Source organism: Elgaria multicarinata, chromosome 4 (assembly GCF_023053635.1).
Source record: "Elgaria multicarinata webbii isolate HBS135686 ecotype San Diego chromosome 4, rElgMul1.1.pri, whole genome shotgun sequence".
In the NCBI taxonomy this organism is placed as follows: domain Eukaryota; kingdom Metazoa; phylum Chordata; class Lepidosauria; order Squamata; family Anguidae; genus Elgaria; species Elgaria multicarinata.
In genome coordinates this window covers 131,258,826-131,277,396 of record NC_086174.1, presented here as the reverse complement: position 1 = coordinate 131,277,396, position 18,571 = coordinate 131,258,826, and the positions used below count along the sequence as shown (strand labels likewise).

Below are 18,571 nucleotides of genomic sequence, written 5' to 3'. Positions count from 1 at the left end.
GTATGTGGAAATTGTCGTGGTGGGAGTGGGGAGCATATTTACATTCACCTCCTGGGTCAGCCCTACAGAAGAAATACCATATGTATGTATGGTATGTATGTTTTGCCCCAATAGTAGGGTGGGGGGAGGGGGATTGGGAAAAAGGCATGGGGGGGGGGAGGTTTAACCCTCCCCTGCAATCTACTATGAATGTTAAACACACCTATCCACCCACATGCATGGGGGGATTCTCTTCATAAATCTGCTATGCCATGGCTAGTTTGGCCCTAGCTTGGAGTATTTTTCAATCCTTAGGGTAAAAATGATATAGATAGATGGGCTGCTATCACAAATTAGTTATGATATAGATTCACGGCTGGCCCTACTATTAGGCAGGGTGAAGCAGTTGCCTCAGGCTGCAGACGCTGGGAGGTGGCAGCAAGGTGCTGGAGGAGCTGTGGGCCTTGCGGCCTGCCCTGTGCTCCCTAAACTAGCCTGCTGCCTTCAGATTCTATGGAAGATGCCGCTCCATCATCAGTGTTGAAGAAACAGTCTGGTCAGCTTTTTGCACATGAGATAGGAAAAGGTGCCATCTTGTTCTTCACCTCAGGCAGCAAAATGTCTTGGGCTGCCCTACTATTTGATTACAGTGTTTAGTTCCTTGCTTCGCCTCTCTTATTCCTGGCCTGTTATCCTATTAGCTCCTGATGCTGTTTCTTAAGAACTTCACGTTTCAGGGGAAAACCCTGGCTGAAACCTGGTTGGGAGCTAAGTCGTGTGTGTGTGTGTGTGTGTTTGTGTGTGTGCGCGTTCGCGCGCGCGTACAGAGAACATTTCTGCCGAGGCGCGGCGTCAGGGCTGGTGCCCCCTTGGCGACTAACTGAGGCTGCGGCTGCTGGAGCTCAGGGTGGAGAGCGAGAGGGCCGAGCGCACCCTGACTGAGTGACAGCCCGGAGCGCCTCCCCCGGACGGCAAATACACAGAGAGAGGAGAGAGCGAGAAGGAAAAGAAGAAGCTGCCGCTGCTCCCAGGGAGTGTCCTGCCCGCCCGCGCGCTCGCCGCTGCCGCCGCCTTCTCCTCCTCCTCCGCCTCCTCCTCCTCCTCTCCTCCCGCCGCGCTGAGTTGGGTCGGGCCATCGTTGCGAGCGCCGGCTGGGCATGGCTGAGCGCTCCGTTGTCTGCTGCAGCGCTGTGGAGCGGAGGCGAAGGGAGCAGGTGAGGGCTGCGGGGGTTGGCGGAGCAAAGCGGAGTTGGGGCGGATGAGGCGGGGGCGAACCCCATGGCTTTCCGCCCGGGGTGGGTAGGTGGGGGGTGGGGGGGAGAGAGAGCCGCCGGGGCTGGGAGGAGGAGAGTGGGGGCGAAAGGAAGGAAGGAAGGAAGGGGCCCGGCCTGCGGCGCAGCTCGGTGTGGACAAGCTGGCGAAATGAGAGCGCGCCTTGGATGCCCGGGGAAGCCCGCGGGGTGGCTGGAGTGGGCCAGGGCGCCTTGACTCGCCCCGGGCATCTCTTCCAGGACTTCGCCCTGCGCTGTCCTGTTCCTCTTGTCCTCCCGCGCTTTAGCGAGATGCCGCCTTTCCCCCTGGGGAGTCCTCACAATCCTCCACGCTTGGCCCTTGGAGAAGCCCCATTCCGTGCCTGTCTACTCGGAAGGAAATCCCACTGCCTTCCAGGGGCTTTCTCTCCCAGTTCAATGTGCGCAGGATAAGAAGGGTTGAGTTGGGGTGGAAAAGACACCTGTTGCTGGTTTGCCTTGCCCGCCCGCCGACTTCCCTCTCTCCCTCCCAGTGCTGACCTCTACTTCAACTGTGATTGGGATGGAAGGCTTGCTAACACGATTAAAGGGGTCGCAGTTTGTCCTAACGTGCTTCCTTCCACCCCTCTCTAGTTCGACCTGAAGTTGGCCGTGTTGTTTTTGATCACTGGTTTATGTCAGCCTTGGGGCGGGGTGGGGGCTTCTGAGTGCTTGTGCCGTTCCCCTTCCCTACCTCACGTTTCAGATTGACTTATTTGTGTTTCAAATCTAGTTTTGATTTTTGTGTCACTTCCTCCCGTCATATGCAGCGTAAGGGAACCCTTTTGCTGTTATTAATTCTCATTTTGGGGGTGTTCTTTTCTAGATGAATTAGGGAGGTGGAACTAAGGTCATATATTGGATAAGGTTTTGCCTGGTATCTGCCCGTGGACTGAATCATCTGTATTGTCCTTTCTGTTTCCTTGGTCAAGCCATATGGACTGGGCGGGTTCGGCTCAGTTGCTTGTGTGGGTTGTGCCAACAGTGCGCTGTGGATACACTTAAACTGGCTTCAGATCATTGCAAGTGAAGTATGGTTGCTGTCAGAAGCCCCTGCTTCTGCGTGGGAGACTCTCCATGCTGCAGTTTAATGTTTCTAAGTGGCAGCCATGTGGATATTGTGCCAAATCCCCACAAGGATGCCACCAAGACCTCGGGAGGCCCTACAATGGAAAGGAGTGTGTGCGCTTGTGTGTCTGCGTGTGGCAAATCCATGATTCTCATAAATGTTCAAATGCCGCAATCTTCACAGGCCCCTCTGTCTTCTCAAGAATGATCTAAAACATGTATTCTGGGGTCACAGAGGCCTATAATAAGACTGCCATGCCAGAAAGACATGAATCATCTATTGGGAGCAATGCATTAAGGATTAAACTGTGTAATATAATTATAAGTATTTGTTGAGAGTTTGTAAATTACTAGCATGACGCTATGGTCCAAACTAGCCCTTACGTGGGCGATCAATGATCTGATGTTTTTATTTTTGTTTTAAACCAGTTGTGGGGTCTCCAAATTTGATTGGAATGGTGGTGCTGGAGGAGGCTGTGTTTAAGCCTTAACCTTTGCACTTTGTTTCTTCAGTCCAAATCTTTCGGTGCCCAGAACTGGTCTTAGTGCCCACAGGGGGAAAGCAGTGTGTGTGTGATTGGGTTGAGGAAAGCAAGTGCTAAGGAAAGGCTTAAGTACCAGCTCACCCAGCACCACAGCTCCAATCAACTTCAGAACCCTTTTCCTTCTGTGATTTGTTCATAAATATAACAAGAGCCATGCTGAATCGGAGTAAATGCCTATCTAGTCTGGCATTCGGTTTGCCTAATCCCCATGAGAAGCCCATAACAGGACACGAATACAGTTTCACCCTCCTACTCGTGTTGCCCATCAACTGAAGTTCACTGGCATATTGCCTTGATACTGGAAGAATATAGAACCATCATGACTAGTACTAACCATAACTTTATCCTCCATGAAAAACAAAAATATCACTCATGTATCTCCCACGTAATATGCAGTTTGGCCTACTTCACAGGTTGAATTTTCTTTATACCATCCAAATTTTTATACATATTGAAAGATCGAGTTTAGGTCACCGTTGCCGTGTATTTTGTTGTCCCCACTCCCATTCTTATCTTACTTCATTCTTGAATTTGCAAAAACCATACATGAAATTCATTTGGATAATATTTCTTGCACTTGCTATTCCAATTGAGGAAGTCATGTTTGTGTGGATACTGGTGTGTGTGATCCTCCAAGTGGCTCTACCCAATATTATCCAATGGATATTAATGGATGAGGTTGAACCAGTGCAGTACGGCTGGCATTGCACCGATGCTATAGCAAAACTTCAGACATATCACAAAGTAATTATATGGATGCCAAACTTGCCTTTCCGTTTGCTCATTCTGTTGAGTGAATTGCTACTAATTACAGTGTTGTCCTAAATTATTACTATATGTTTGTTTAAATCGCAGGATTTTAAAAGCTTGGAGGGCTTTTGGGATGAAGCTGGAGTTGGCGGAGTTTTATTCTGCTTCCATATAACTTACATTCTCCCCTTAGTCATGGATATTAAAACCTTCTTAGTTTTCAAAACAAGGTTTGGATTTAGGAGTTAAGACTTTCAAGAAATGTCCAAATACCATAAGAGGGTTTTGGGTTGGGGCGGGTTGTCATGAGTTGGTAACGTGGCTGTGATCCTTCCTAGTGGTTGCTGCTTATTTGGGTCACAGTAATGCCCTTATGGTGCCAACAAGGGTGCCTGTGTTCCAGGGTCTTTATTAATACAGTGGCAAAGAGATGGAAAAAATCATTTCCCAGACAGCTTACTGCCTTGTGCCAGGCCATACTAGAGGGACAAGGAAAACAGAAAATGGCACAGTAAAGTTTGTTGATGAGGAAAGCAAACAAATGCTGCACAAACAATTAGCATTGCTGCATTCTTAAAGGAAACCACTGCCTGCTTTGGGATTTGGATTTTATCTTGTCTCATACCTTTAATGGAGACAGGGATCCAAGTTCTCATCGGGTATTCTATTTTTTTTTTCTTATGTTTTCTGTTTTATAGATCTAATATGCTGCGGGGGGCAGAGTTTTTTTTAGCATTCCAGCTATATTTTACTTTCTTCTTAGAAAAGAGAAGAAATATCAGTAGTTCTTTTTAAAATGCTTAGCTGTGTCTCAATCACTCTCCTGTGGCCTGTTTATCTTTTGGTTGTTGTAAAACCTAGCTGTGACTCAACCAGCTAGGTTCTTTCTTTGCCCAAATGATCACAATTTGCATTGTGCAAAGTGGGGGCAGACACATTTCATAAAAGGTTCTTTGTAATGTTTGTTGTGTACATCCCCTTGTTCCAGATTGTACGTTGATGTATTTCCGATGGGACTCGCATTGGCCTCTATTTTATCATTTCTGTTTGTCCAAGTTAGTTTTACAGAAAAATTAAAATCCCCCCAACCACAGGTGTGTGCGTGTACACGCACACTTAAGATAGGGCATGTCCTTCAGTATTGTTGTACAGTGAGAATAATCATATATACACCATCTCCTCTGCATGGAGGACCCTTAAAAAAACACTTCTTATTTTCATGTCCTCTTGTTCTTAGTGATCCTCTTCACATTTCCCCATCTCCATAGTCAGAAACAAATTTTGCTGGTGAGCTTCTCCCTCCGCTGGGGGGAAAAAAGGCACAAATGTATTTTCATTCATTTCAGTTTGTCTCTTGAAGGATACAATGCTTTACACACCCAGAGAAAGAAAAGAAAACACCTCATGGTCATGTTAACCTCATATTATATTAGTGCATATTTCCATTTTGTGTTTCCTTTGTGGCAGTGAGCTGTACTTGAAGTATAATTATAGTAGGTTAACATGCATTTTTTATTACTTTTCTCGCTTGTTTATCCTCTCATGTGTTTCTTTGTTCTTTGCTGTATAAATAGGCCCAGGGGCCGTATTTGCTCCCCCCCCCCTCACCCCAACACCTAGTTGCATCAGTGTCACACTGATATCAGAATTACTCCATTTCTTACTCACTGGCAGTGTCATTTGGAGAATGGCAGGTGCAGCTGGGAGTTATTGTTGGCTGTGAGAAAGCATTTCACGCACACAAAATGCTTCAGAGGCAGCAGTCAGCAAGTCTTGGCAGTGGTAGTGATATTCGTTTGATTCTAGTTTTCGTGTTTTATTATAAAACCCTTAATATTTGGGCTGAATTTTACTCATAGTAATAGTAGTCATTCACACTTGCTCAGCTAGGATAAGTACTCTTTATCCTAGCTGTTTAAACATGAAAGGTCCACCACTAGAACCCCACCCTTGTCGGCCTTTTACACAGGCATAATTTTAGCCTTGCCGGTGACATCATGGCACTATATGGGTGGGGCTTGTCGTTGAAACCCATAATATCAAAAACAAAATTATGGAGGATTGGCACTCGACTTCTATGTAACAAATTTACTCTTAAAATATGTGATAAGTCAAGCATTTGACTTATTGTGAAATCCATGGATTATTCACAACTTTTAATCTTTACGGCAGCTAATCTACCTGAACACTTCCCCCCCCCCCATGCATTTGTAAAACATGTTTCTGTACAACTCTATCACACTGTCAACATTTGCAAATTTATAATAGAATGTAAGAATTATTTGGAACCCTACTGGAGAAGAACTAGTTGATTTGCCTAATGGCTGTTGATGCAGCAGCTGCTCCAGGGTGAATCATAAGAATGTAAGAACATAAGAAGAGCCATACTAGATCGGACCAGAAGTCTGTCTAGTCCAGCATTCTGTATCCACAGTGACCAACCAAATGCCTACGGGGCGCCCATGGGCAGGACATTAGTGCCCTTCAGTTCGTGTTCTCCAGCAACTCGTTCTCAAAGGCTTCTAATACTGCAGTAATAGACAGTCATCATGACTAGTAGCAATGTATTCCTGACCATTGGCCATGCTGGCTGGGGCTAATGGTTATCGATGTCCAAAAATCTGGAGGGCACCAGGTTGAGGAAGGCTGTTGTAACTTGTCCTCATATGGGAGCTGTCTCAGTCCCTTGATCATTTTGTTGCCTCTTTTCTGCACCTTATCCTTTTGGAGCTGCAGTGACCAGAACTGTACGCAGTAGTCTAATTGTGATTGTACCAGAGATTTATATAAGGACATTATGATATTGACAGTCTTATTTTCGATACCCTTCCTAGTGATCCTCAAATGGAATTTGCCTTTTTCATGGCTCCTGCACACTGTTTTCATTGAGCTATATACCACAACCTCATTTGAACTCTTTCTTGGTCAGTTATCACCAGTTCAGACCCCATCAGTGTATATGTCAAATTAGGATTTTTTGCCCCAGTATGCATCACTTTACACTTGCTTACACTGAACTGCATTTGCCATTTTAATGCCCAGCTCATCACAATCTCTGTTAAACACTCTAAATAATTTAGTGTCATCAGAAAATCTAGCTATCTTACTGCTCACCCTTAACTCCAGAAAATTTATAAATAAAGTAAAAAGCACTGATCCTACTTCAGATGGTTCAGGAACACCACTCTTTACAAACTTCCATTGTGAGAACTGACCATTTATTCCTATCATGTATGTTCTGTTCTTTACCCAGGTACCCATTATCTTATTCCATGACTGCTAATTTTGGTCATTAGGCTTTGGTAAGGGAATCTGTTCCAAGCTTTTTGGAAGTCCAAGTAAATAATGTCTACGAGATCTCTCCTATCCACATGTTTATTGACCCTGCTGAAGCTGTATTGTTTCTTTTTCAGCAGGATACGTCCTTCTATATCAGCGGTTCTCAACCTGTGGGTCGCGACCCCTTTGGGGGTCAAACGACCCTTTCACAGGGGTCGCCTAAGACCATCGGAAAACACATATTTCATTTATTTGTAATTAGAAATAAATATTTCACAATATATAATTACATATTGTTTTTGTGATTAATCACTATGCTTTAATTATGTTCAATTTGTAACAATGAAAATACATCCTGCATATCAGATATTTACATTACGATTCATAACAGTAGCAAAATTACAGTTATGAAGTAGCAACGAAAATAATTTTATGGTTGGGGATAACCGCAACATGAGGAACTGTATTAAAGGGTCGTGGCATTAGGAAGGTTGAGAACCACTGTTCTATATGGTTGATAACTTCATCTTTAGTGATGCTTTCCACTAATTTACATGGACTAGTTGTTAAGCTAACCGGTCTGTCATTTCTTGGATCCCCCTTGGATCACTTTTTTATTATTATTATTATTTATTTATATAGCACCATCAATGTACATGGTGCTGTACAGAGTAAAACAGTAAATAGCAAGACCCTGCCGCATAGGCTTACATTCTAATAAAATCATAATAAAACAATTGGTATTATATTGGCCATGCTCCATTCCTGGGTACAGAGGATGATCTTAGGTAAGGATGGAAGAACCAGCAATTTTCAAGCTCCCCTAAGTTGTCTGGAAATCCTTTGAGGCATGTTTTGGCTTTCTCCCATTTTTGTTTTCAACCTGGTTTTCGTCAAACAGGGAGAGTTCACATTTCTGTGCATATTTTTGAAAAATGTACACCTATACCCCATTGATTAAAGCAGGAATTTACTAAACATTTCTTGAAAAAATGTGCTCCTGCTCACATTCATATTGAGGATTGTGAATGGGACAAGTTCGCATGATTTGCAAACAATAACATCCCTTATCTTAGGGACATGTTACATATTTTTGTTAAGCTTTCAGCAATTTCACATTTGAGTTCTTTAAGAACTCTTGGGGGATACCATCTGGACCCAGTGATTTGTTTGTTTTCAATTTGTCAATAAGTTCTAGAAAATCCAGACTCCCCTCCTGAAAATCTGTTATCCAGATATCCATGAAAATCATGGATATCTGTTCTACATCTTCTGCAGTGAATATAGATAAAAGAGGAGAAGCCCAGGCTGGGGAGCCATCAACTCCTGAAGGAACCATCAATGGCATGATTTAGGGCAGTGTCTCCCCCACCTTCCCTGGGGCTACTTAAGACCTGTGTGCTTTGCCGGAAGGCAAAACAGAATCCTGGCCAGGGAGCTCATGCCATCAGCTACTGAAAATATATCCAATTGGCCTTAAGAGAACTATATTCTGATGGCTTTTTTTGTTTTGTTTTTGGTAACTTTTGTTTGTTTCAGTATTTAAAATCATAAACTGCCTTTGGTGTCCTGATAGAATGGTATAGAAATGTATTCAATTAGTCAATCAATCAGTCAAACATTTAGCTTCTCTACTGTCTCCTCCTCCTCCCGTAGTACTCCTTTAACTCCCATGTCATCCAATGGTCAACCGCCTTCCTAGCCAGTGTCATGCTTCTAATGCATTTAAAGAATGCTTTATCTTAATGCTATCAATATGCACCTCAAAAATTATTTTTGTATTGCCTTTGTGTTCCTTTTCATGAAAAGGAACACAGTTGTTTGGATTTCCATTCCGTTGTTTCCATTTTCTGAAAAAAGCTTTCATTTTCTAATAGCTTCTTAGGCCTTAGCTAGACCAGGCTATATCATGGGGGTGAACCCTCGGATTGTCCCTGCGCGTCCAGATGATGCACAGGGGATCCCGTGATCAGGGAGGGATCATCCCTCCCTTGCGCCAGGATAGAGCCCTCCCCTTTCGGCCCACTTTTTCCGCGGTCTCGGGCTGAGCCCGAGACTGTGGAACGTCTGGCCTGTTTCCACGGCTTGACCCCACTCCACGCGAGTGCCCATCGGGGTTAGGGGGAGGGGGAGCGGTGAAACCAAATTAAATTTTTTAAAAAGACTTGCCTTTAGTGCACGAGCGTTTGTGTGCTGCATCCTCTTTAAAAAAAATTAAAAATGGCGGGTGCGACACCTCTCTTCCTGAGGTCGTCGCGCCTTATGTGTAAATGGGGGCAAGATCTCGTGTTAATCCTAACACGACGTCTCCCCTCCTCTCCCTTGTACTTTCAGGAAGGTCTAGCTAAGGCTTTAGACACTGCTTGTTAACTACGGTGGTAACCTCATGGACTTTGTGTGTTACCTTACCTGATTTGCAAAATGCATTCTAGCTGAGCCTCTGTTATTGTGTTTTTGAGTAAACCCAAAGTGTTCTGGAAAGATATGACCACCTTGACTTTCCCTTTCGACTTCCTTTTTACCAGTTCCCCCATGTTAGAGAAGTTTCCTTTTTTGTACTCAAATATGACTTCTCTTGACTGTTTTGGCAATTTTCCTCTTACATATAAATTAAACTTGATGGGTGTGTGTGTGCAAAGGGGCATGCTTTACTTTGCTTTGCAAGTTTGTTTATATTTTCCATAAATTAGGTAATGTGCAAATGTATTGCACATCAGCATACTTCAAAGCAATATTTTTTATTACTCAAATGTTATACAAAGTCGTTAAAATATTTTCACCCTGAAAAAATAGCAACTCTTTTTTCAATTGCATCTTGCTAGTGATCCTTTTGGAAAATCTGGATTCAAAGGAAAAAAACCACAGTCACCTCAGTTACATGCATGCTGTGAATTAGTGATTTTTCTTTTTCATATCTTTTCATTTCCCTTGTCTGGTTTCTATCTCACAGACATTTACATGCTTGCCATCTTGTTGACCCAATTTAAAGTTGGCAGTGCCTCTTTAAAATGACCCAATTTCTTCCATGATTTTTTCCCCTCTGGTGAATTTGGGGCCATTTTATTAATCATAGTTAGTATTCTGTTGAAGATAGTAACACGCTAATTACTTGACCGCATAGGCTGCAGTTTTGATGTTCTTTAAGTCTCCAAAAGTAATCTTGTTGGAGAAACTACATATACATTTTATAAGTAAAATCCTTGATCCAGAGACTATATTGTCCTGTTACTGACTTCACTACAGTCCTGGATATGCTCTTTGTTTGAAACTCTTCTCCCACCTCTCATCTCATTTTGCTGTATGACAAATATAGAAAACATTTTAAAATACTTTTGCTATCATTAATGATAATGGTTGGATCTAGGGTCTCCCCCCCACCCTCTTTTGGCGGATGGAAGGCGTAGTTCCATCCATGGAAGGCTTTCAATCCAATGGAGCTCTTGTAATGGTGGAATAAGGAGGAGGCAAACTTCACAAATTCCCCCTCCTCATGTAGTTTCTTCCCCACTCAAAAAAACAAAACCAAAAAAAAATACCAATGGGGGAGATGATGTTGGGAGCTGCAGAGAGAGGAGTAATTGGTAAAGTGTGCTCCATTTTTCTGTCAGTTGGAACATTCTGAGTGGATTCCACTCAGGAAACGCTCCTGCTGGCAGAAAAGAAACTGAATCCAACCTAATGTATGAATTGAAAGACTACTGAAAATGTGAATGAGGCTTGAATGGAATTAAATGCTATAAATCAATTACAGTATTACTTAAACATAAACCCAGTTGATTTCAGTAGCATGTAAGTGTACTTAAGACTCTTGCCTTTGAACTCAATGAAGACCATTTCTTTCAGTGAGTGTGCAGTGCCAATTGTGTCTTTGAACTGCAGACATTTCTTTGCTAGCATAATCTAATATTTATTGGGATAATCATCGTGCAGATGATACAAGATTTGGATTATAAGGGGGCAACAGCAGCTGACATCGTAAAGAAAAAAAGTTGGATGACGAGGCTGCTTGGAAACTCATCCAAAGGTAGGAATATTTTCCCCAGCACAAATAGAACTATTGACAACAGGATTGTAAAATTTGCAACGCATGTGTTTCCACCTATATGGAGATAGTTCTCCTTCTAGAAATGCATAATGTATGAACCTGCTTCTAGTAGTCAGATGCTGCTTTTATTTTTTATATGTTTTCCTTAACAACTATGCAGATCTTTAGACCATCAATCTATGACAATTTAACATAGTAGATATAGCACTTAAGCAAACTGAGACCACGTGTGCACCCAATGAAAAAGTATTGAGCTTGATGCAAGCAGAACAGCAGAAGTGCATTCTAGTGAATTCTACTCTTCTATGGTATATATTGCTTGAGGGTTATATTGGTTGTTTTACTCTGGAAACAGGTCACCTTAGAGATACTTCAGTAATTAGAAATTTGGTCACTTTATAGCGAGTGGTGTTGTGTTTATATTTGCATGGTAATCTTTCCTGTTTTTTTACTATGTATTCATTTCACGGAAATTTCTACCCCACTTTTCAGCCAACAAGGTTTAAAAAATACATACAATGGAAATAATGAAATAAAAACAAAGGCTTAGACATAATTTTAGACACTGACTGGGTTCACACAACACTCTAAACCATGATGGTTTCTTTTCCAGAACAATCATGATGGGTTACATGTTGTCTATGGGATGTCCCCCACCCACCCAAAGTGGGTTATTTCCTCAAAATAACCCACCCTAAAAACCCATGGTTATTTTACCTATGGTGGGTTAGTGTGTTGTCTGTCTTGCCAGCATGGGTTACAGAGATCACATACAGAACTGCTTGGCAAGAGTGGCCAAAAACGGTAGCACTTCTCTGCTTCTCCTAAGTGACCTCTGTTCCCATAACAAAGGAAGCTGAGATAACTGCCCAGCTGGGCAGGAGGACTACAGGAGAAGGAGAGGTGAGGGGGCTGAAACAAACCATTGTTTGTAGCTTGTTTGACTGATCATCTGATAGGAGCACAGTAGGTTGTTTGCATAAACCCCTACCCGGCATAGCTTGTTAACCATCACATATTAGTGTGATATGTCAACCCAGCCACTGTCATTGTTCATGGGGACTTCTGGGTCATAGGGTAGCGATCACTTTAATACAGTGGTGTATAGATTGACCATGAATGAACCGAGAGTGATGCTGGCTAATGTTCTTCTTGCTTTAAGGCATCTGTGAGGGTGTTTTTTTTTAAAATCTTCTCACTAATGGGCTGGTAAGTACAGACTAATTGTTTGGAACTATTTCCATTTTGCCAGCAGTCAAAAAAATGTAGTCCAGCGTGTTAGATTGAATCAAAAGCTTTTAAAGAGGCTGGGGAGGGAGAATAATCTTTCTAATGAAAATTTTGGGTGATTGTTTTGTTTTTATTTGTTATAGTTTTTTGTGCTTGATAACCAACTTTAAATGGTAAAATGACTGATCTTATTCTTTTCAGTTGAGCACTATAATTCTTTTATGATTTATGAATTCCTAAATGCACACTTTATTTCGGTAAAGAAATCTCTTTTGACAGGCTCTTTTTTTCTGAGATTACACATTTGCAATAGATGTGGTTGAGTGGTTAAGTTCATTTCCAAGGTATTCCTCTGTTAAATGTCATAGAGAGGAGGTGAATTCTTTCTATCTTTGGCATATTTAAACTATGGTTTAAAACAGTTCAGGATGTCAGGATTCCTATGACTTCCTTTGTACTTTCTGAAGCTTTTCTCTTGCTATAGTTCTGCAGCTTTTCATTATTCTTATGGGTAGTTTCCAGCTGAGGCTTTTTAGAGCAGCAATGTGTTTGCTAGACTATTTCTCTTTAGAATCAGGTCTTTAAGAACTATCATGGAGTCATGGGACAGCAAGCTGCTAGCTATTGAGCTAGAGCTTCTGACAGGGTATTATTTTCTGAGACTGAATTTGCAGCAAATGCAGCTGAATGATGAGCCCGTTTCCAAGGTATACAAGGCCTCCTGTCAACCATCTGTTGAAATTTGGTGGTGTGGATACCGTTGATGATAACTATGGTTGGTATGTTGAATGACTGAGTGACAGAGGAATTTATTCTTTCTTTAGTCCCTATGTTCCAGGCATGGCATATAGTGGAGATTGTGGCCTTAGCTAGTAGACCTAAGGTTTGTCCTGGGGTTGTCCCTGCCTGCTCCTGAGATATCCTGAGTGTCATTTACATGAACAAGGATGACCCCAGGACGAGCCCGGGATAAACCTTCGGTGTAGCTAAGGCCTGTGAGAGCCATGTTTACAACATAGACAAGAAATACAAATAGATGTGGTGAAACTATTGAAGTATACTTTTTTACCATTAAGAACTTCTTGTGATAAAGCTGAATGCTGGAGATCCAGGACAAATAAAATAAAAGTACTTTCTCACACGGTGCGTAGTCGAATTATGGAATTTACTACCACAAGAAGTAGTGATAGCTACTAACTGGGATTAGACAAATTCACGGAGGCTAAAATTATCAATGGCTATTAGTCATAATGATTATATATTAAGGGTTCTGCTCTTAAAGACAGCCTATTTTAAAAAAATATATATAAATAAATAAATAAATAAATAAATAAATAAAATATTGCCTCCAGTATCAGAGGAGGTATGTCTCCAGTATCATAGGAAGTATGCATCTGAGTATCATTTGCTGGGAAACATAAACAGAAGGGTACTATTGCACCCATGTCCTACTTGTGGGCTTCCCGTGGGCATCTGGCCGCTGTGGAAACAGAATGCTGGACTAGAGAGATGTTTATTCTGGCCTGGCAGGGCTCTTATGTTCTTCAACAGGGAGAGTAGAAAAGATACTAAATATTGATTAAATAAATATGAAAAAATGATTGTGGGCGAAACAGAAGCAGCTGTAGGACAGAGCTTGGGAATAATTAAACAAGGTTGGTGAAAAGTGCAGTGATTTCTCTGTAGCTACTGACTTATTTAAAAAAATTAGCATATCTAGAACATTCATAAACTAGTGCAGTGTAGTGGCTAGGAGACAGTGCAACTTTATGCATATATACTCAGAAATAAATCCTACTCAGTAATGTGGGATTTATTCCCAGGTAAGCATATATGTGATTGCAATCTGAGTTGGTAATTTGGAGGTGCCTACTTCAAATTTCATCTTAACCACTGACTTGCTGCCCCTGTTTGCACATAATGAGAAGCCACCATGGGAGAATTTCCCTGCAGGGTTTCTTATTGTGGCAGTGGGTACCATTTTCAATATCTGAGTTGCGATGGGGGCACCTTGTAACATGTGAATCCAGCGAGTATGGATTGTTGGAGTGTTTGACAAGCTATCAAGACTCCATGGGCTGATTTATTTATTTATTTATTGCATTTCTATACCACTCAATAGCCGAAGCTTTCTGGACAGTTCGCAAAAATTAAAACATCGAGTATAATTCAAAGTATAAAACAAACCACAATATGAAAACACAATATAAAAGTGCAGTATCAAAGCACAGCTAGGATAAAACCAAGCAGCAATGCAGAGATTTATACAGATTTAAAATACAGATTTAAAACAGCAAAGTTAAAGACTAAGATAATAAAGTGTTAACAATAAAAATAAAAAGGTCTTCACTTGGCGTCAAAAAGAGTATAATGAAGGTGCCAAGCAACCTTCTCTAGGGAGCTCATTCGAAAGCTGGGATACCACAGCAGGGAAGGCCCTCACCTGTTAGCCACCTGCCTCACTTCCTTTGGCAGGAACTCATGAAGAAAGACCTCTGACGATGATCTAGGATCCAGGCAGTTACATATGGGAGAAGGTGTTTTTTCAGATAACCTGGCCCAAGCTGTTTAGGGCTTTGAATGTTAATACCAGCTCTTTGAATCGTGCCCAGACCTGGATTGGCCGCCAGTGAAGCTGGAAAAGTACTGGTGTAATATGATCTCATTGGCTAGTCCCTGTTCACACTCTTGCTGCCCTGTTTTGTACCAGACGAAGGCCTTAGCTAGACCTAAGGTTTATCCCGGGATTGTCCCGGGGTCATCCCTGTTCATGTAAATGACACACTGGATATCCCAGGAGCAGGCAGGGACGATCCCGGGATAAACCTTAGGTCTAGCTAAGGCCGAAGTTTCCGGACCATTTTCAAAGGCAGTCCCACGTATAACGCATTGCTGTAATCCAGACGAGAGGTTATCAGAGCATGGATAACTGTAGCTAAGCTATCTCTGTCCAGATAAGGGTGTAGTTGGTATATCAGCCTAAACTGATAAAAGGTAATCCTTACCACTGAGTCCACCTGTGCCTCAAGCGACAGTTCTGGATCCAAGAGCACCAACAAACTATGAACCTGATGGGTTTATAAAATTATGAGTGGGAGAGAGAGAGTGAGAAGCAGCAGCAGCAAGGAGTGAGAACCTTTTTAAATATAATATTAAAACTTTAATTCCAGTTAAGTTAATTGGCAAGATATTCAAGACAAATGAACAGAAGTACCTTTTACAACATATAATTCAGTCCTGACCTCACTGCTCCCTGTCCTGCAGCATCTGCTGCCTGAGGCAGCTGCTTCACTCTGCCTAATGGTAGAGCTGGCCCTGCTGAATACCAGTTTCCTTCATGTCCTGATTATAGGCTTTCTGGAAACATCTGCTTGGCCATTGTGGGAAACAAAATTCTGAACTAGATGGACTTTTGTTCTGATCCAGCAAGACAGTTCTCATTTCTCATTAATATATTTAAAGGCAAGTTGCACACTCACTTTTATCCAGAACTGTTTGAGAATTCACACAGCACATGTTAATGGCTCAATGACTTGAGCTTCATGAGAGATGCTTTGTGCATGTGAACGAAGTATTGCAAATTAAAATCACAGGCAGAGCTTGAATCAGCTATGTTTGGATCAAAATAATAACTGTGTTCAACTATGAGTCATCAAAAGATGAGATAAAGGAGTGCAGCACATTCATGTGTATATCAGTGCTGAAGACCACAAAGGAGAGAGGTAGTGTTGGAACATTCAAAGCATGCTATAGTTCGTTTTTAAACCTGCCTTGAGCTAAAAGGATGGGTCAGAAGGGTAGAAATTGAAATAAATGGGTCAATGACTAAAACAATAATGGGTGCTTAAATGTCTACAGCTTCAGTCATGTTGGTCAGTATATTAGCTTGTGTATACTATTAAGCTGGCATTACTGCTATAGGTAATGGGCTTTGAAGTGGTTATATCCTATGATACATTGGAGCCTGTTGATCCAAATAGTGCTTCTTCCATTACTGAGAGTGGAACACTTTTAATTGGAGAAGCAAGAAGAATTACAAGGCTTCTGAGCCTATGAAGTGTTGCATTTTCCCTAAGGCTGCTAATGCTATACACTTACTTTAGAGTAAGTCCAGTTGAACTGTACTCATTGATAATAATATAAACATGTAATTAAAGAAATAATAATAATTATTTTTAAAAGAGTTACTTTGAGAAGGCATAAGTAGGATTGCTCTGTTACAGCACCACCTATTTGGGCAACCAGTTAGTGGCTTGCTGGCAAGGTTTTATTTTTTTAGTGTATCTTTTTAAAGAGTGTATTTGTGCTTTACAAATACGTGTTATCTTTTAACGATATAGGCAGTTTGTTCATTTGTCAGAGGACAAGAGGAGTAGATATTGCTAGGAAAAATCTGAAACAAGAGATTTGGGGACATGGAGGGAGGCCAGAAGGCTAAGAAAAGTATGTATTTGGAGCTAGTAGGATTTAAAAGTGCATGAGAATGTGTTTTAGAATTTTAAATTTTGTATACTTGTTTTTATCTCAATTTTAGAATTTCTGTAAACCGCCCAGAGAGCCCTGGCTATGGGAGCGGTATATAAGTGTAATAAATAATAATAATAATGAGAAGACATCCTCCATAGTTCTAAGATTTTTTGACATGCGTATTGGTTCAAGTGATTATATTTTACTATTTGTAATGGCATGACTGGCACTTAGCATTTGGTAGGAGGGAAGAGGCATGGATGGGCTCTTTGTAAATTCCATGGAGGAAGCCTTGAAGCTGCTCATCAGGGGTTTAGGCATAGAGGGTAGTCCACCATGGGAAATGGTTTCCAGCTACACTCCTGGCTGGTAGCAGCTTGTGCCATTTGCTGTTCTATCCACTTCACTCAGCTGGTGGGCTGCCTCACCTTCCCCAACATAGTCAGACTGTAAGCAACATTGCAGTGACAAAATTCATGGAAGTCAAGGCAGTACAGTTAAGTCCTACTTTCAGCTCAGCTCATTGAATGTGTGGCCCTTTCTACACCTAAGGATTATCCCAGGAAAATGGAGGGATCACCCCTGCCTGCTCCTGGGATCTCCTGTGTGTCATTTGCATGCACAGGGATGATCCCGGGATGATTCCTGGAAAAAATGCAGGTGTAGAAACGGCCCCTGTTATTCTGTTTCTCCCTTCAGGTCCATGCTGCAGACACAACATGGATTCAGAAGCTTCCTTTGGATCACACGTTACCTATCCAAAATAATTCTCTTGCCATCATTGAAACATTGGAGTACACTCTTTATGAGAAGGAGATTAATCTCCATGTTGTAACAAATTTCATATAAAGCAGCCCCTAGTTTAGCACTGCAGAGCTCTAATTGCATGAATAATACTGTGTGAATAATTAGTAGAAATAATTCCCCACATAGCTATTAACTGCTCAATAGGCTTGAAGAGTAGGTGCTAGGCTTTTAAAAAGGTACTCTGGCTAATGCCAAACAGAGGTGGGGGAGATAGTTTCACTCCTTAGCTCTTACTTTGGTGAGTAAGGATTACCTTCAAACAAGTGGAACTTTGGAAAAATTGGTGGTTCTTCTGTTATAGGCCGTACAAAAATAATATACTACATGAATTTGTGCACGCTGGTCATTTTTGTTGGCTTTGAAATGCCGCATTTACGTCTCAGCACTGTCTGAAACTACAGGAACTTTAAAATCTTTGAATTGTCAGGTGAAAGGTCCAGTTCTTTCTTGAGTGGATACTTGTTATTTGTTGTTTTATATAAATTTAGAATGCTTGGGGAATTTATAACTTTTCGGTCTCTACATTAATGTTGTGGATAGTTCATATATTTTATATGTTCAGATGTTCCTTACACTTTTTCATTTTTCAGTATATTTTTGTGATATAACTTCACACCAATGATTTCATAAGTTGTTCGAGTGAACTGTTTCCTGCTGGTGGTGGTAGGGGTTATCCAGTTATTGAGGCCACCGTTTCCCCCTTCTCTGTTCATGTTGCGTTTAAATTGCTCCACTTCCTCCTTGCTATCTTTATTGTCAATTCATTTATTCCATGTTTCATTGGTCTTCATTATCACACCTTTTTCCTGACCATTTGCCATGCTGCATAGGGCTGATGGGAGTGAAGTCCCAAACGCCTGGAAGACACCAAGTTGAGGAAGGCTGTTAAACTCTGCTTCCTCAAATCCCTATCCAAATCGCTCCTAAACATGGAAGACTCTGCCCACAGATCTTCTGCATTAATTTGGCTGTCACTATAGTACTTATTTGCCTCCTCATTTGTCCTGGAAGCCCTCTTTTGCATTGACATCCGTGTCTTTTTGATTCCAGATGAGGCTTTGTTCCTGCTTCAGACATGGGATTTTAAGCGGGGGTCCGGGTGAGAACGCCTT

General features: G+C 41.8%; 1 protein-coding gene across 2 annotated transcripts in view; it reads left to right on the top strand.

Annotated features, from left to right (window-relative positions):
- The first annotated feature begins 1,069 nt into the window (after window positions 1-1,069).
- Window positions 1,070-18,571, top strand: part of CYRIA (CYFIP related Rac1 interactor A) — a 73,771-nt gene continuing 56,269 nt past the window's right edge. For both annotated transcript variants that reach the window (XM_063125185.1, XM_063125184.1), the window contains exon 1: window positions 1,070-1,193. The gene's annotated coding sequence lies outside the window, so the exon portion shown is untranslated. The remainder of the gene's footprint in view (window positions 1,194-18,571) is intronic.